General features: G+C 40.5%; 1 pseudogene; it reads left to right on the top strand.

Moving 5' to 3' along the window:
* LOC102998165 (serine palmitoyltransferase 1-like) overlaps positions 1–14,695 on the top strand; it is a 61,621-nt pseudogene that overhangs the window by 11,787 nt on the left and 35,139 nt on the right.

Genomic DNA, 14,695 nt, shown 5'->3' with positions numbered 1-14,695 from the left:
TGAAGTGGTCAGTAGCCATAATACTGACGGGACCTGCCTGACTCCACAACCATGTTCTTTTCACCGAGTCTTGTGTGAGTTCATCTGCTTTTGTGAATTTACTTCAAGTAGTCATTCTTTTCCTTCCCTGGTTTCCCAGCATCTTCCGTTATTTTTCTCATAGAAAACCAGTTCTGTTAAAACATACCAGTGAGAGTGGTGTTCCCCCGTCTTTTCTGACCAAAGTGCATTTTACAGAGCAGCCCAGTGCACAGAGCAACGCATGTGTAGAACAGTTCCGTGCCACCGTCCTTTCCCTGGCCCTGTTGGTGCATTTCCATTCCATCCTATTCTTATGGTTTACTTTAGGTGAAATAGGCTGGCTGTGACTAAGTGAATTGATCTCACAACCCTTTAATAGCTCATGTCCCATAGTTTGGCCAGTGTTCTTGAAGCATGACTTAAAGCTAGAGTATTTGTCAGCAGAGGACATAATAGGTTGTCTCCTCAAGAGCCCATCTCTTGTCTCAGCTGAACTCAATCCATGCTTCTCCTATGCAACTGGCCACTCTATTTTCCCCCCTTTTTGGATGAGGGGGATTCCTTTTAAATGGTATTCCAGCATTAACTTTAGAAATTGGGAACAGCGCTTACTTATTTTGGTGGCTTCCTGTAGGTAACATGTAATTTTTTTTTAATATTTATTTATTTTTATTTATTTATTTATTTTGGCTATGCCGGGTCTTAGTTGCTGCATGCGGACTTCTTAGTTGCTGCATGCAGACTTCTTAGTTGCAGCGTGCATGCGTGATCTAGTTCCCCACCAGGGATCAAACCCAGGCCCCCTGCATTGCGAACGCAGAGTCTTACCCACTGGACCACCGGGGAAGTCCTAGTAACATGTATTTTTAAACCACTTAACTGTAAGATTGTTGCTTGCTCTGCCTCTTCATACCTTTGATCTTGATCTTTTTATGTTTCCTCCCTGTTTGTCTCATTCCAGGTACTTTATTTAGCAGCTTCTTTCTTAAGTGAGTTTTAAAGCTAAAGCAGCGGTGTGCCAGTAATCTGTTCATCGTGGAATTCCAGCTCACTTTTCTATCTGAGTCGTGCAGGGTGACCTACTAAGAGTAGAACTAATGACCGAGTGTCTGATTTTTAATATACTCTTGTCTAATTTTACTTTTTAAGAATAAAAAGAGAGATAGGAGGCTAGAATGCAAACAGAGTAGAATGGCAACACTTGTGTGTCCTGTCGCCTTCCCTCTTCTGGACAGCTGATAATGTGTGTCCTGTAACAAGAATGACTGCTGAAGTATACCACTCTTGTCTCTTTCCCCAGCCCTCCAAGCCATAACATTGTGGTGAATGGAAAAGAATGTATAAACTTTGCCTCATTCAATTTTCTTGGACTGTTGGATAACCCTAGGCTCAAGGTAAGTAGCACATATGCTGAAGTGGACAGATAACATGACTGACATAAGCATCTGGACATAAAATAAGAGACAAATGCAGAATATCAGAAAGGGCTGTGTAAGTACTTACTCTTTACTCTTTAGTGACAGAGCTGTAACCTAGTTTTCAACAAAGGGAGGCAAGGGTGTCCTAATGTGGCTTAGTGTTGGGTGACAACCAGAGAACTATATGAACCAGACCCAGGTAATAGTTGGAGACGTATCTAGGAAATTGCTTCATCTCCTGTTGGGATTGTGGGCCAGTAAACATTTTTTGAGGAAAGACCTATGCCCACAAATGCCAGAAAGTGCGAATGCATTGAGTTAACCAGGTTTTAATGATCAAGCTAATATAACTTTTCCATGTTTTAAGTCGTATACCTAAGTCTTCCCATCCCTCTTTTCTTCATATCCTGTTAGAATGGTCTTAGTACTAAGAAAGGGAAAGCCAGGGTACTGGGGAGCTATGTGGGTTAAAGAATAGGAAATGTCGTTTTTAAACTGTCGAAGATATATTATTACAGTCTAATTTTTTTTTTTTTACTTTCACGAAGGCAGCAGCTTTGGCATCTCTAAAGAAGTGTGGTGTGGGAACTTGTGAACCTAGAGGATTTTAGGGCACATTTGGTATGTTTTCTGTTTTTTTTTCAGACTCCTGCTTTCAAGAATTAAGATTCAGTTTGATTTCAGAACTCCTTGGAAAAGGTATCCTTAATGAGTTGTGGTAATAAGCTGGCGAACTTCCTAGATTTTGTGTTTGAGATCATTGGTAGGAGATGCACTGGTCTGGGGCTGACTGTCCCTGTGGAGAAGAGCCATAGGTACCTAAGGCACACTGTCTCAGTAGGGCGAAGCCCGAGCTCTTGCTGCATTTGCCCCAGGAGACAGTGGTGTGAGGAAACTGTTTCTGCCGGGCATGACAGTTGTAAGGGGAGGCGTCCGGCTGTGAGTGGCTCTGCTCTTGGTAGTCGTGCAGGAACCCAGATTCTCCCTGTCTCGTTGCTCTAGGCCTGAGGGCACCATCTTTGTCTGTGTGGCCGAAGCCAGGTGATGAGTATGGGGGAGCAGGCGTGCAGGGCATGGGTACCTGTTCAGGTGGGCGGGTGGGGTTGCTCATCATTCTGCCCACATTCTGTTGGTGAGAACATAACCCAGGTCACGTCTCCCAGCAGAGGGGCTGGAAAGTTGCTCTAGCTGGGCGGCCACCACGTGCCGGGAGGAAAGTGAGAACGGATTTGGGGAATGGGGCAGGTCATACACTGTGTAGCCCTTTTCTTTCTGGAATGAAGACAAAGGATCATTGATTTCCTTGTGTGTGAATGACCTGGAGATGGGCTAACTACATATTAGGATGAGAGTGTGATTTCAAACACTATGAACTCCCTAAATCAGAGTCATCAAAGAAGACCCTGGAATTTTATGGTGGTTTTTTATTAAACGTATATTGTTCTTTGCTTCTGAAAATTTCAAAAATGTTGTTAAATAATTTTCCAAATGAGTGTATTACTGGAAATAACATTCTGGTTTACAAAATGTCAGAGGGTAGGGACAATGGGGCCAGGGAAGTCTCTTTTGTCTTCTCTACTCATTTTCATTTCTGGGTCTTTGTTGTTTTCACTTTAACAGTTAAGATGTTTTTATTTAAGGGAGCACCTTTCTTTATCCCTTAGCTAATTTAGTGGTTAAATTATTTTTATTGGAAACAGATGATGGGAGTTGGTGTCCAAGAATCCTACAGCTGGAAAGGATCTTTAAAATCTTGTATTCCAGCATCCCAGCTAGTCAGAAGAATAGAAAGCTCAGAGAGGTTAAGTGACTTCCTCATGGTCACATAGCTAATTAATTTCAGCCCTAAAACTAGAAAATAAGTATTCTGATTTGCAATATTAATGGCAAGCTCAAAGACTTAAAAGAGCTCAGATCAGAGGCTCCCTCTTTCCTCTAGCCTAGTGCAAACATGATTTGTTTGCCTGCTTTTTATTGGTAGGGTATTATTTCCTTCATAAGAATTAGAAAACCAGAAAAGGCATTTTTTTTACAGGGTTGTTTGTTGTAATCTGATCAACAAGGCTTTCTTTCCATGATCTGCTTGCGGGGTAAAGAAATTTTTTCTTGAAAGCCTCTCTTTCTAGTAGATTTTATTTGCATGTGTGGCCTTGGCTCTTGCTCGGGAGTTAAATCTGAGAAGACCGATAAGAGATTTATTGCTAAATTTAGTGGAAAAAAAGTTTCAAATCTTCAAGACCAGTTTTCCCAGAGCTATGGAAATATGTTGTTTTAATTGCCCAGTCAATTTTTCATTTGGGTCACCTGAAATACGTGTAATAGGATGCTGTGTGCCTCTAAACTTGGGGGGGGGGTCGTTAAATTAATGATTTAAAAATTTTTTAATTTAAATATAGTTGACATACAATATTATGTTAGTTTCAGGTATACTATATAGTGATTTGACATGCATGCATTATGAAATGATCACCATGGTAAGTCTAGTAATTGTCTGTCCCCAAAGTTATTACAATATTTTTGGCCATATTCCTTATGCTGTATGTTACATCACCATTGCTTATTTATTTTATAACTGGAGCTTTGTACCTCTTAATCCCCTACACCTAATTTTCCCCACCCCTGATCCCCTTTCCCTCTGGCAACCACCCCTTTGTTCTGTGTATCTATGAGTCTGTTTTCATTTTGTTTTATTTTGTTTGTTTGTTTTGTTTTTTAGATTCCACATATTAGTGAGATCATATGCTATTTGTCTTTCTCTGTCCAACTTATTTCACTTTTCATAAAACCCTCTTGATCCATCCTAAATTAATTTTCTTGATTGAATAATTCAATCCATGATATAAACCTCAAAGATTTAAAGAGATAGTGAAGTCTTCTCCCCACTGCCATTCCACCCCCAAAAAAGCCAGCTGCTATCAGTAGTTTCTTGTTCATTCTTCCAGGCTTTTTTCAGTGTGTGCAAACCACTTCCATACATTTTCCCCCCCGTTTTACAAAAATGGTAGCATACCACATACGTGTGGTGTGCTGTTCAAGTGCGTTTTAAATTTAAATTGGATTTCATCTTTCAAGTGTCTGAATAGGCCACCAGAGTCAATATAATGAACACATAATTGTGTATTAGCTACTCTGAACTACTTACTGGTCACTGTGTCATCCTTATCCTAATGTAGTTGAAGGTTCAAACAGACTGTGGTATCTGGACAAAGGTTGAAGGTTAATTGGCAGTGTGATGGTTTTGTAATAAGACACCAAACCTACAGCTTGGAGTAATGTGTATTGTTTTTTGAGTACATTGTCCTTCCTGTAAACTTGTTTTGTTCCTTTTCAGCAGTTGCCCATGCTTGCTTATCATCTTTTTTCCTTTCTTTATGTGTATATCGTATGTATTTTTACTTGGTTTTCCAACAGGGTATTTTCTGTGTTTTTCCTTATTCTGGAACTAATCACTTAAATTACTGTAGTTGTGTTAAATTACCTTGAAATTTCAGTGTTAGATAAGTTCAAGAAGCTACTTGAGGTCAGCTAAGGCTATATTTTAAATCTCTAAAATACCCTTGGGACTTCCCTGGTGGCACAGTGGTTAAGAATCCGCCTGCCAATGCAGGGGACACAGGTTCGAGCCCTGGTCCAGGAAGATCCCACATGCCACGGAGCAACTAAGCCTGTGTGCCATGACTACTGAAGCCCGTGCACCACAACTACTGAAGCCCGCGTGCCTAGAGCCTGTGCTCTGCAACAAAGAGTAGCCCCCACTCGCCACAACTAGAGAAAGCCTGCGCACAGCAACGAAGACCCAACACAGCCAAAAATAAATAAATAAATTTATTTTAAAAATAAAAAAAATAAAATACCCTCTATAATTCAATTTTTCTGAATATTTAGGGTACGTTTGCCCTTTGTACTGAGCATTAAAGCAGAAGTGAACTTCCCTTTCCTCTCATTTTAGTAGCTTACATGTGAGGCTAGGGTCTCTTTCCCAGGCCCAACCAAAAGGTTGCTTTTGATTTTGGCTTTTTCTTTTCCTGGAAGTACTAATATCACTCAGGCATCTGTTTTCAGTGATGAAAATGCTCCCTCTTTTAGCTCTTTTCTCAACTTTTCAGATAGTGAATGAAAATCACTTATTGGAAAAGTAAATTTCCTTATTAAAACATTTTCTGTTTATTATTTCATAGTAACATAATAGATGATACTAGATGATTAACACAGAAAAAGAAAATTGACAGTTGAATTAAAATTCTTCTAGTTTCTTAGGCTAAATGTTCTCCTGCCTCCTGAAGGCCCAGCAGGTTCTTAAAATAGTCTTGTGAGGACTGTGTGGATCCGAAGTTTTCCACCTTCTCATCTTATTGTTTTAATGTGTAGTTTAGAATCAGTCAAGTGATTTTATCAGGTTGTGGAGCCTTCCTTTCCTCTAAGGCTAATGGGGCCCCTATGCACTTTGATAGTTTCTCTTGTTGAACCTCTCTGATTGTTTTGTTTGTAATGCATTCAGATCTCATTTACATGTGGTTTATCCCTGTGCCTGGGATCTGCTTTGCATACATGATGCCTACTTGACTCTTTGGTCTTAAACTAAATCAAAAGACAATTAGTGGCAGAGTTTCATGGTGAGAGATAGTGGCATGTAATTGTGTTCTAGAGCCAATAGTAAACAATTGTTCATTTGTTTATTTTAAAAAATATTTTCTCTCTGTTGTAGGACCATGACTACATGTTTTAGTAGGAAGGGCATTTGGTCATAAAATTCCTAGATCTGCCACTTCTTCCTACCAGTCATGGAATTGTAGTTTTCGCAGTGTACGCAGGGAATGATCTTAGTTGCACAACTTAGAACATTTTGGTAAGAATCACATAAGATACCGTATGTGAAAACATTCTGGAAAACATTCAGCACTGTTTTTAATGTTCTAATGAGTACATAGGTGATATTTGTACTTTTAAGAAAATTGTCCAAGTCTCAAGGGATTTAAAAAAAGTATGTAACACAAAAATATGGAGATTTTAAGAGAAAATATAGTTGGTTGTTTTTAAACTGTTCTAAAGTTGGGTATTTCATAGTCTTTCCTCTGAAAAACAATCAAGAAGGCCATAACACCTCCTTTTATTCTGATAAATAGGAACTTGAACAAGTGGCTTTAATATAAGATAGTCCTTAAATATCCAGGATTTGGATAACTTAATTAGCAGATAGCGTACCTTTTTTCCTTCTAAAAGATTACTTTTTTTTATTCTACAAATATTGAGTTAATTGAACAAACACCAGCATGTTGCTTTTTCGATGCCAGACATCGTTCTGAGTGTTTTATAAGCATTCTCTTGCGGTTCTCCTAACAATCCTTTGAGGCAGGTAGAACTGTTAACCATTTGACAGGGGAAGGACCTGAGAGGCACAGAGCAGTTTTGGGCCTGTCCATGGTTCACACCTGGCAATGAGGGAGCCCAGATCTGAACCCCCTGTGATGACTGCCATGGCCAGGCCTTGTGTTTGGTGTGGGGCATCCTGCCCTGGCCTTGCCTCCCATCTGTTACGTTCTGGTGAGGGAGCAGGTGCCAGAAAGGGCAGCAAGTGCTGAGAAGACACAGAGGCTTTCTGGTCACCTTCCTCCGTGGCCTCTTGCCTACCATATTGGTTCCTAACAGTGAATGAGAGAATGACGCATGCAAATCTGTGGCACTAATTGTTGAAATGGATCATACACACAGAAGATAGGCATCCAAAGTTAAAGAACATGCCCTGGTAGTTTTTCTGTTTGCTGCCTCCCCCGCCCTTGGGTTAAGAGTTTCTTCCTTGCAGAGTAGCTATCAGACATCAAAAGAAGTTATGCAACTGTCCGTGTTTACCTGTCACAAAACCTGCTTTGCAAGGCTGACATCAGCTAAAACCCAGTGTCTTTAGATAGGAGGAGGAAAGGCCCATCTTTTTTAAACTTTTGGGACTAGGCAAGAACCAGTAAGTCATTGATTTATTGTAGAGGGATTCTTCTTACCACTTTATGGCAATGACATAAAAATGGCTATGAGTATGTATAATGAGAATACTAACATAATTTTTATCAACTGGGTAGCTAACTCTAAAGCCCTAAAACAAAGCCAAGATTGTTTTACTGTTTTATTGCTAATCAATGAGGAGAGTCATTTAGAGCTACAGAATGATTTAAAATCCTTTTTTGTAGTTGGCAAAAACAGTTTGTCTGTATCCATAGCATGTTTTTTTCTTTTTAAAATGGAGATACTGAATGAGAGCAATTCACTGTGGCTTGGGTTGTCCATCTGCTAGCTAAATTGTTGAGATTTGGGATAGATAATTCCCAGTTCAGAGGCAGCATTGTAATTTGAAGGAGGCCTCCTATGGGGGACCTGGCCTCCTGTCTCATCAGAAGTGAGAGGCAGCAGAGTGGTGGGGACCTATCTGTGGGCAGGGTGCTCAGAGAGCGCTAACAAAGAGGAAAGGAAGACATGCCTGAGACACGCCCGTGCTCAGCTGCATGGACGTAGCTGGTTCTCTGGTGCTTTGCTGCTTTCCTCGTTCTTGCCAGACTTTGCCTGCAACACTTCCCTGGCAGCATATCTCGTGGAAGGGCGGGCAGTCAGGAGCAGGATCAAGTCTTCAGACTTGGTGGTGTTGATGTCACAGATTTGATGCTTGAAGAGCTAAGCACTCTTTTGGTGCCATTTTGATCAACCGGGATGCATTCTTCTACACGTTACTGTGAAATCTCATATTTATTTAGTGTTGCTCTCATGAAAGTGTCACTTCTATAAAAATGACTACCTGATTGGTAATGGAAATCAAATGGTATTTCATGTGTTTTTTATGCAATAAGCTATGTTGGTATACATTTTAACTTATAAATGGGAAGAAGCATGCCTAGTTGTTTATCATTACTTGATGGGATAAATTGGAATGGGATAAATAGTTCATTTTCACAATTCTATATCATCCTTTAAGAAGTCTACAAGTGAAGTGGTCTTCAATTTATTTTATTATTTGGATATTGCTGCTAAATTTTCTAATTCCTCACTATACCTCTCTTGCCATCAAACTGAGGTGTAGTTCGGACCCTCTGTGTCGTCTCATCTCTCACTCAATAGCTGGCGCCCACCCCAGCAGCCTTTGGTTCACAATCGAGGGACCTCTGTGCCTTTAGTCAGAAGTCACTGTGAATGTGTTGTAGTTCTGAGTGTAGAAGGGACCCAAGTGCTTCAGACCAGGGGAGTGAAGGCACAGCTTAGCCTTGTATCTGCCCTCTGGGCTCCGAGTTCTCCATTGACAGCTGCCAGATGCTTCTCTTAGCTGTCTCACTTTGTCAAGTGGCAGAAACCCTATATTTCTCTTTGATCCAGTGCTTATCAGAGTATTTTTATGTGATACTTACTAAATGTTTGATTAACAATTGAATGAGATTGTTGGACAGCCCTCATTTAACTACTTATTAAAATTTAGTCCTTTGTGAAGTTGTATCTTTTATAATTCTTAATTTTGTCTTTTACTAGTTAAAAAGCATCACAGTAAGATTAACTTGCCTCTGATAAATCAGTGAGTGGGTTTACAGATTTTAGACACTTTATTCAAATGTTCTAAAAAGTTGTTTATTCCTGTTGCTGAGCTGACCTTACTCACTTGTTCCTCCCTGGAAGTTGGTGGAAATCTCACACTTAACAGCTAACCAGGTCTCTGTTGGAAATATTTAGTCCACTCAGTGTCCAGCCTTGTATCCAGCTGGGTTAAGTTGTTTCTTTTGTATATCTCAGTCCTGCAGGTCTTTTCCCTCTCCCCCTTCTCACCAGGAATGTCTCTGGTAGAGAGGGGCATACTTGGAGGGAAGGCTGATGCTGAAGGGGTCTCCTGGAGCGAGGCTCCCAGCCACAGGTCCTCGACATCTGAGCCGGAGGGCTCTGCCGGGCCATCAGCCCTCTCCACCGCCCCTCACTGGGGAACGTCTGGGTCCCCCTGCCACTGCCTACACTTCTGAGTTCCCCGCAGTGGACATGCCGTGGCTCTGAAAGTCTGCCTTTACTCCTCAGAGTTCCTCGTTTCTCCCATGAAGCTCCAAGGCTGGAGGGGCCTGGCTGCATCCTTCCTGTATCAACTTCTGAGTTCTCTTTGCGCAGAGCATGTGGTAAAACTCTGATCTCGTTCTCCAGACTTGGGTCCTGCTGTAGTTAAAAGAGCTAAAGAAAGTTTAAAAAAATTTTCTCTGCCTCATTTTAAGACACTTGGAAGTTTTCTAGTTCACAGCCAGCTGGTACACTATTTATTTTAGACATTGCTGGTCCCTCCATCCCAGGGTGTGAAGCCTCATGGCTTAGCCTGGGAAGGTGAAAGGCTATATGGAACGATGATGTAAGAGAGAAAAAAAAAATACCAGTTTAATAATTACAGTTTATCCCTATAATTACATCAACATTCTTCTTAAGCTGCTTCCATAAAAGGACCATATTTCTCTTTGTACTATACGTTTGAATTCACCAGTACACTGCAAAAGAAATTTAGACAGAAACTCAGTACTGCAGAGTGATGGCAGGTGCCACAACTAAGTGCTGACACAAACTGTTAGAGGAGTGACCACCACAACTGAAAAAGTTCCTGTCTCTTGATGCAGAGTATGTGGGGTTCTTTTTAACTTAACTACTTTTCTTTTTTCTTTCTTTTCCTTTTAAAAGCTGGTTGACAGTTGTCTTCATGCCTGGTTTGGTCACTTCTCCTAAAATGCAAAACGGCGTTAATAAGTTAATGTCGTACATTGGTAAAGTCTTGGCATTGTTGGTTGAGGGAAGTTAAAGCAGGCAAGGTCACTGGACCTTGAATTCTTATTGCTAGAGTGATATAAAAGCAAAACCTAGAGTCAGAGCTGTCCCAGTCACATATTTATAGACAAATGAGTAGCTGATTCAGCTCACAGAGTATAGAAACAGTTTTGGCCCAGAATTATCTTAGTAGATATTGTATGACTTGTAACTTAAGAACAATTACATTTTGACCACAAGGTGACAGTATTAATAGCTAAACTGCTTATGTTATTTTATTTATTCTTTAGTCAAAGAAAAAGAATTATGAGACAGTTTAACCATTTAACTTTGTACTCTTGAACTAGATGTGCACTTGGATTTGGAAGACCGCCTGGCAAAATTTATGAAGACAGAAGAAGCCATTATATACTCATATGGATTTGCCACCATAGCCAGTGCTATTCCTGCTTACTCTAAGAGAGGGGACATTGTGTTTGTGTAAGTAATCTTTACTGACATTTCTTATCAGAATTCCTTTGGAAATAATATTGGCCCTCCTAGAGAATTCCTTTGTTAGAGGTCATCTGCCTAAAATAATATTGATTTTTTTTTTTTCATTTTTAAAGAAATATATAGTCACCCAGCCAAGTAGTTCTGCAGAACTAGTGAGACCTCCACTGGAAGGATGCCTTAAGGTGTCGGTACTTTGTTATCTGCCATTATGATTTTATTTATTGATGTTGAGAAGACCAAACTTATGTAGGAGCAGACCAGCCCTCTGTTTTCCCTGTGCAGCTCTGTGACAGTGTGGTGTCCTTGTGAGTCCATGGTCGTAGCCCACATAGCCACTCATACTACCTGATAAAGTCACTCCACTTCTCAGTACCCTCGCTGCAACTCTTGGTCTCTGCTGATCTTGCTTCATGGCTTGTTAAGAATATAGAAGTCATGAGTTGCAGACTTCCTTAACTTTCCAGGAACAAATTACACACTTGCATACATGTGCACTAAATGTATGGTGTTGCTTTTTACTGTGGAGGGGAAGAGCAGAGAGGAATAGAGTGAGGGCTGGCATAGCCCAGGCATCTGGTTATACCCGTCAGGAGCACCTGCCACTAGCCCGAGCCTCTGTTATCTTTTGAGTGGACAATTAAATGACTCTCTTAATTTAGGTCTCAGAGTGACTTTTGTTTCCTCTTTTCCTTTTTGACACCATAGCCAGACACTCCATTTAAGAGCTTCCATTGTTCCTAAAATAAATATCCAAGTTCTTATTATGATCTTGTACATTCTAGACTACTGTTTTAGGCCCATTTTCTACCATTTCCCCTTAGGTGGTCATGCTGTGTAGCCTTACCAGCCTTATATGCTAGTTTCCCCTCAAGGCCTTTGCACGTGCTAAGACCCTAAGTCCCTACGCCTAGAACGTTGTTCCTCCTCTCATCTCCTACTTAATTCCTGCTCATCCTGCACATGTACCACCTCTGCAGGAAAGCCTTCCCCAAGCTCTCAGACCAGGTCAAGACCCCTTGCTGCATGTGGAGAAAATTTTACAGCCAGAGGAGTTTGGTATCCTTGTGAATCCATGACCACGCAGGCATTTACGTGCCTGTCAAAATCACTGTTTCTCAAGCCTCCCTTAACTTACATATGCAGGTGTGTGCGTGTGTGCTCATGTGCGCCCGCACCGTCTGCTCTTGGCTCAGCTTGCCTCACGCTCACTGTACTCTTTTACACCACTTTCAACGGTTCATACCAGCCCGTTGCCTAGGATAGCATGTGCCATTTAGTGGTGCTCAGTAAATACCTTCAGTAAGAGAATGAATGGAGGCTGGAGCGCAGAAGAGGGGTCCAAGTGACTGGACTTCAGAGCCCGGCTCACCTCAGTCCCTGTACCATCCTGCTGCTTCTCACTCACTGTCGGAGCACCTGTAGTGCAACAAGCTCAAGCACACGCTGCAGGGCTGGCTCTTCCTGGGGGTTTTCAGCGCGCTTGTGTCCCATTCTTCTCCACAGCCCTGTGACAGTTACCTGGGAGCACTCCAGCACATGGCCTGGGCCTGAGTAGAATTGTTTCCCAATGTGACCATGAAAATGAATGTTTCTATTAATTTCTTGCACATAGTTTAAAAAATCAGTAATAATAAAGACTCATCACAAATTTGAGAGTCAGTGATTTAAACAGTGATTCTAGGTTTTTAATAAAGCATAGTTGCAGACAGCTACAATACAGTGTCAGCCAATATCGCTTTATACAAGCCCCCACCATAAATTCCTTTTTGAGTTTAAAGTCCAGAAGAAGTTTACAGTTACAGTTGAACTTGTATGCTTCCTTTGTCAGATAATAAATACTATATTGTCCTTTTGGTTTTCACTGCTAGGAAACCTAGTCTAAACTCACTTTCAAATCTTATGCCTGGTGTCTTAGAACTTCAGTTTCTAATGAGTCATCAGACAACTTAATTATTCCCTTATACATAATTTTAAATATTCCACCTGAAATTCATTTGAAAGTAGGAACACTAGAGGTAAAAATGGTGTTTAGTAAATTATTTGACAAATTGTTTTTGATAAATTCATTAGGCATAGACAATATGTTCGATGTTTTATTTTCTTTCTTTTGTAGTAAACAGTGATAATGCTTTGCCAGTAGGTCTCAGAACAATGGTTGTTTATATACCTAAGTCTTTCCTTGTCACTCTGTATATTACTTTGTGTACCCTTTTCTAATGAAATGTTTTATATTGAGATAATTGTGGATTCACATACACTTGTAAGAAATAATACAGAGATTTTATGTGCCCTTTACCCAGTCTTCCCCAATGGTCACCTCTTGCAAAACTGTAATACAGTTTGAAAAGTGGGATGTTGACATTGATAAAGTCAAGATAATCCCTCTTGTTGCCACACCCATATCCCTTCTACCCTACCCACTCTTTAGCCCCTGGCAACCACTAATCTGTTCTCCATTTCTGTAATTTCATGATTTCAAGATTGTTGTACAGGGACTTCCCTGTTGGCGCAGTGGTTGTGAATCCGCCTGCCAATGCAGGGGACACGGGTTCGAGCCCTGGTCCGGGAAGATCCCACATGCCACGGAGCAACTAAGCCCGTGCGCCACAACTACTGAGCCTGCGCTCTATAGCCCGCGAGCCACAACTACTGAAGCCCGCATGCCTAGAGCCTGTGCTCTGCAACAAGAGAAGCCACCGCAATGAGAAGCCTGCGCACCGCAATGAAGAGTAGCCCCCGCTCGCCGCCAACTAGAGAAAGCCCGTGCACAGCAACAAAGACCCAACACAGCCAAAAATAAATAAATAGATTAAAAAAAAAATGTACAAATGTGAGTCATACAGTAGGTAAAACATTTGAGGATTGGCTTTTCTCATTCAGCATTAATTATTTGGAGATTCTCCAGGGTTGTTATGTGAATCAAGAGTTTGTGCCTTTTGATTGCTGAGTCATATTCCATGGTATGGATACACCACAGTTTGTTGAACCATTCACCTATTAAGGATATCAGAGTTGTTTCTAGTTTGGGGCTATTACAAATAAAGGTGCTGTAAATATTCATGTATAGCTTTCTCTGTGAACATACGTTTTCATTTCTTTGAGGTATATGCCAAGGAATGCAGTTGCTGGTCATAAAGTATTGTGCGTTAAGTTTTTTAAGAAATTACCAAACTTTTCCAGAGTGGCTGTATTATTTTACATTTCCATGAACAGTGTATAAGTGATCTAGTTTCTCCAACATCCTCAGGAGCATTTGGTGTTGTCGCCTTTTTTTTTTTTTTTTTTTCTTTAGCCATTCTCATAGGTGTGTACAGATATCTCATTGTAGTTTTAGTCTATATTTCCCTGATGCTACCATACTTACTGTTTTTAGGCTTTGGTCTTGGCATCAGGGTAATACTTCATAAAGTCAATTTGAAAGTGTTCCCTCTTTTATTTTCTGGAGAAACTGTATAAAACTGTTGTTAATTCTTTAAATGTTTGGTAGAGTTCTCCAGTAAAAACAGCTGGACCTCGAGATTTTTTTTTTTTTTGGAAGTATTTTTACTATGAATTTAATTTCCTTAGTACTTGTAAGGCTATTCAAATATTGAGTGAGTTGAAGTAGTTTGTGTTTTTCAAGGAGTTGGTCCATTTCTTCTAAATCGTCAAATTTGTATGTGTAGCATTGTTTGTGATATTCCCGTACTATCCTTCTAATGTCTGCAGATCCCTGTTTCCTTCCTAACTGGTAATTTCTGTCTGCTCTCTTTTTTGTCATTTTTGCTAGAGATTTGTCAATTTTATTGATCTTTTCAAAGAATCAGCTCCTTGTTTCATAGATTTTTCTACGTTGTATTTTTGTTTTCATTTCTACTGATTTCTGGTATTATTTCCTGCCTTCTGCTCATTTGCAGTTTAGTTTGCTCTTTCTAGGTTCTTGAGGTGAGAACTTCAATTACTGATTTGAGACTTTTCCTCATTTCTAATGTATTAGTGCTATGAATTTCCCTGTCATCACTGCTATA

This window comes from Balaenoptera acutorostrata, unplaced genomic scaffold (genome assembly GCF_949987535.1).
Source record: "Balaenoptera acutorostrata unplaced genomic scaffold, mBalAcu1.1 scaffold_534, whole genome shotgun sequence".
NCBI lineage: Eukaryota > Metazoa > Chordata > Mammalia > Artiodactyla > Balaenopteridae > Balaenoptera > Balaenoptera acutorostrata.
The sequence above is the reverse complement of the archived record's forward strand: the minus strand, read 5'-3'. Positions and strand labels throughout refer to the sequence as shown.